Source organism: Penaeus monodon, chromosome 36 (assembly GCF_015228065.2).
Source record: "Penaeus monodon isolate SGIC_2016 chromosome 36, NSTDA_Pmon_1, whole genome shotgun sequence".
Taxonomy (NCBI): domain Eukaryota; kingdom Metazoa; phylum Arthropoda; class Malacostraca; order Decapoda; family Penaeidae; genus Penaeus; species Penaeus monodon.
Genome location: NC_051421.1, coordinates 31,111,345 through 31,116,344, shown reverse-complemented (window position 1 = coordinate 31,116,344; position 5,000 = coordinate 31,111,345). Strand labels below are relative to the sequence as shown.

The following is a 5,000-nucleotide window of genomic DNA, read 5'->3' as shown; positions in this document are numbered from 1 at the left end:
AGTTCCCTGGTAATAGTATACATTATCTTCAAGTAAAGGAAATACATTTCTGTTTCTTTTTATATCCAAGTAAGAATTTACATTGTTGCAGCAACAGAATTTCTCGTAAACGTGAAATGCCAATATTTCACGACTGAAAAATTGCACGATCGAAGAGCGTGTATATATCCCGTGTGGTCTAGTGGCTAGGATACGCGGCTCTCACCCGCGAGGCCCGGGTTCGATTCCCGGCACGGGAAAGTTTTCTTAACGATAAGAAAGGAAAAGCGATGTAGATGTCGGAATTCATGAATGTAGCATGTAGTGCTGCCGAAACTAACCTTATAGTACGCACAGAATAAAGGTTAACCTTATTATTACGAACAGAACACTTGTAAGTGTTACGTATGACTACGAAGTAGGCACAAAATGTTAAGAATTATTTCTGCTGAAGGAGAAAACTTTCCCGTGCCGGGAATCGAACCCGGGCCTCGCGGGTGAGAGCCGCGTATCCTAGCCACTAGACCACACGGGATACAGTGTGGAAGGGATATGATGAATTTCTGCTAATATACGTTTTTAAGGACAACTTTTTACAAAAAAAAAAAAAAAAAAAAAAAAAAAAAAAAAAAAAAAAAAAAAAATAATAATAATATATAATAATAAATAAATAAATAAATAAATAAATAAATAAATAAATAAATAAATAAATAAATATATATATATATCTTCAACAATGGATATACTTGCAAATGCTTAAGAATCTTGAATATACCATAACGCCGTGCTATGTGACGTCGGTAATTCACTCGGTAATTATCCCAAGGCAAGGTAATTCTAGTTATAACAATACAAGAAACGAAAAAATATGTTGTAATGTCATTTTGAGTGTGTGGAATTAATTCGAAATTCGTTGATCCGAAACCTCGACGAACGGGAGAGAACATAATTTTACGCCAGTTATGCCTCTTGTCATATTCTCGAAAAGTATGCTTTGGAATGTTCAAACTTCCAGTTACAGATATATTACTGGTAATTCAGCATTTTCGTATTATGATCCTGTAAATGTTAAATGTAAGCATTTGAACGACCAAACTCCCATTCCTGCTTGCAAAGGCTTTTCGAATTACGTGTAGGCCAACCACCAGGGAATTGGCAATGGCAAAGCGTAATATCTGAGGTGTTTTATCACCTGCTGCTTTTCCTGTTTTTCGTAAAAACTTCGCCCTCTTCAGCGTGTCTGAAATCTTAGTGGATATTGAATGTTGGAAGAATATCTGCATTTGTCATATTTAACCAGTACAAATGCGTTACAGGGCACACTCCAAAGCTATCAGCTGCTATTTTAAATTTTCGATGGTGTTACGTCAAATAGTACATAACATGTCTTGCACACCATGTATTATACGACAATTTGAATCATAAGTGCATAAACGTATAGCATGACAGATTTTTGGGTATTTGGTCACGTAGCCTGAGCATAAATTGTCTGTTTATATTACTTGGAAGCTTATCAGTATGGTAGGGACAGTCGTAGAGATGACCCATATTCTAGTCCTGTAACCGTATATATCAAATGGAACGAATTTCAGATGAGAATAGGGGTGCAGATGGTGCCATGGTCTGCTTTTACCAGCACTGTTCCAGTCGCCATTCGTTTGTGACAGAAGCTAAAGATATGACTTTACTATTAAATTATCGATAAGTAGCCAGTTAATTGCAGTGGGCATAAATATAAACCTGAACATGTATAATTAAGTACACACACACACACACACACACACACACACACACACACACACACACACACACACACACACACACACACACAAACAATATATATATAATATATATATTATTTTTATAATATATTAATATATATATATATATACATATATACTTATATACATTATATACATATATACTATATATACATATATAATATATACATATATATATATATATATATATATATTATATATATATATATTATATATATATATATATATAAATTAGAACAGAACTTTAGTACAATGGCTGTAACTGGTTGGGCAGTGATTGTGGTTACACGCCTAGACTCTTTATTAAGTGAAAAGAATACACGAGACGTTGTCTTAGGGTAAACGCGGTGTCGTGTGTATGGCCAGCCAACCCTGGAGCTGGAGGCCTGGTCACGATGACTGCTGCTGGGAGCGAATTGCGGGGTCAGACGAGGTCAGATATAATAGTCATCTAAGTCCTCACTAGTGTGATGGTTCTAAATTTGACTTAGGTCTTGTGGTCTAATGGCTTACACAAATCGTGCTTATGTACACGTCATATTGCTCGGCCACCTACTCACGCCTCGCCCTCGAGGCGCCTTAGATTGGCCTCAGAGGGTGACCCAACTTTTGCTGGTCCTGATAGGTTAGTCATCTCGTTCTCGTGTGCGTTGTCCGTGGTCCATCTTCGTGGCTGCTCGTCCTTGTCGTCCTCTTCCGATCCTTGGCGAATCCATCCGTCCTCGACGTCCACACCTCCTCGAAGGTCTCGCACAGGTCCTCCTTGACTTCGGACTCGTCTAGACTTCCTCTTAGTCCTCGTCCAAGCTTAACTCGGCGGCGTCCTCGCAGATCTCGCCCACGTCTTTCTCGGCTGCGTGCTCGTCCAGACGTCCTCGTAACCTTCGTTTGGATCTACGGGCGTCCGGGCAGGCGGCGTCCTCATCGGTATCATAGAGTGGCTAATACCTGCTCTGAAATCCTCCTGGAATTTAACTGGATCTGCAGGCATCCCGGCAGGCGGCGCCCGTCCACTACATCACGGGGCGCCTTGTGGTCTGAGGTGGCCGTTTCTACAGCAGGGTCCTTCGGTGCCATGTCGGATATCGTCGGTCCAACTGCTATGTTTAGTCGGGGAACTAGAACTCATATATAGTAAGAGAAAAAGAAAAGCAACAGAGAGGAGGGGATGTTAAGTTCTACTAGCCGGTTATTTATATAAATTTGCAGTTTGTAGTGCTAGGTTTCATTTTATTTTTGTCTTTTTTTTTTGTTTTGTTTTTTACTTCACAAAGATAAAGAAAAAAATATTCGAGGGGGACGCAAGTTGTGATCCAACCGTCTCTGATAGACATAAGAGTTGATAAGGGAAACGACAAACGTCACTCGTCACGATTGACACGATCGCGGGCAAAGATACATCATAGATCTTTACGCCTGCAACTACGACAGTAACAAATCCTGTTAATAAAAAGGTTTCAGTGTCTCGTTGTGCGTGGATGTGTGTGTGTGTGTGTGTGTGTGTGTGTGGTGTGTGTGTGTGTGTGTGTGTGTGTGTGTGTGTGTGTGTGTGTGTGTGTGTGTGTGTGTGTGTTGTGCGTGTGTGTGGTGTGAGTGTTGTGTGTGTTGTGTTGTGTGTGTGGTGTGGTGTGTGTGTGTGTGTGTGTGTGTGTGTGTGTGTGTGTGTGTGGTGTAGTGTGAGTGGTGAGTGTGAGTGTGTGTTGAGTGGTGTGTGTGGTGTGGTGTTGTGGTGTAGTGATGTTGTGTGGTGGTGTGGTGTGAGTGTGAGAGAGAAGAGAAGAGAGAGAGAGAGAGAGAGAGAGAGAGAGAGAGAGAGAGAGAGAGAGAGAGAGAGAGAGAGAGAGCGATAATGAGTGAATGAGAATGAAAGTGAGCTCACACAGAGAATGAATCACAAACACGAAGATTAACGTTCACTATAACAATAATGCGGTAAATTAGCAATGCTATTAATACAAAATTGTTTTAACTACCACGTTGAATTCAATATATAATGATATTTGACAGAATGTACGTACTAATGAACAGTGACGTGCAAAAAATATTCGCAAGCTTTCTCGCAAGCAAATCTCGGGTCAGAAATACTGAAATGCCGAGGTAGACATGTCTAGCAATGCATGTCAGACTTCATCGACGGGGGGTCGCTATACCCAAAATGCCGTACGAAATTAAATGAACTGAACAAGCCGGGGGAATCTAAAAAATAACGCGATCTACTCTGCGAATCTGTAATGGGCGCTCGCGACATGCCATACGGTCATATAACTAGCACGAATCACACGGTCGCCTGGGATTTACCCAGAGCATGCAGGTTACTTCTAGATACGCGAATAATGATTCTAGCTTAAACCCTAGTCCTACATTAATGAACGGACGTAATTATGGGTCACACCGACTCGAAAGTTGCCGATCGAACCAATAACTTAAGGAATGTATATCTATTAGGCGATATACGCAACCCGAAGTTATATCAAGGGTCCCTGTGCATTATGATATAGGGAAGATTAACGCTATACTCAAAATAATAAATTTATACAAAATACGCGTTACAAGCTCCGCTCTAACGCTGATATGACGTGTTACCATTCAGCGATCTAACAAAGCTACCCGTATTCCTATGGTGTAAACAATTACAGACAACCAGTAAAAGGGAACAGCGATCGGTCTTTCAAACCATTTCACGTACCGACCGACCGGAAGTGAGTGAAAGCGAGGTCAGGTCAAGCTAGGAAACATACTATGAGAATAGAAATAAATAATACGATATTCGTGATATAAAGATAAAATCATGAACGCGTTAAATTAAACAATATAAATATCTATTAACGAGAGAAATTAATTAAATACTTGATTAATGAACAATATTCATGTTTGCTGACCACATACCGTGATCACACAGTAACGCGATCTAAGGTCAGAAGAATAGTGTGAGAACGCTGCCATTTCCTGTCTCTTAGGACTTTTACTTAACAAAACCAACATGATATACGGCTATAATACCTCTAAACAATGATTAGTAGGGGTAGTTATACTTGTTGAAACGGCTTGACTCTTTATTAAGGAAGAATACTACACAGTGTAGGAAAGCCAACCATAGAGCTGGAGGTTGGTGGTGACCTGGTCACGATGACTGCTGGGAGCGAACTGAGGGGTCAGACGAGGTCAGATAGAATCGTCATCTAAATCCTCGCTAGTGCGATGGTTCTAAATTTGACTTAGAGCTACGTGGCAAACAGCCAC

The 5,000-nt window shown here is 40.5% G+C and overlaps 2 non-coding genes across 2 annotated transcripts; one reads left to right on the top strand and one right to left on the bottom strand.

Moving 5' to 3' along the window:
• Positions 1-167: 167 nt before the first annotated feature.
• Positions 168-239, top strand: Trnae-cuc. The gene has a single exon. It is a non-coding gene; the product is annotated as a tRNA-Glu (tRNA).
• A 203-nt stretch (positions 240-442) lies between these two features.
• On the bottom strand, positions 443-514 carry Trnae-cuc. Its single transcript has one exon. It is a non-coding gene; the product is annotated as a tRNA-Glu (tRNA).
• Between the last annotated feature and the right edge of the window lie 4,486 nt (positions 515-5,000).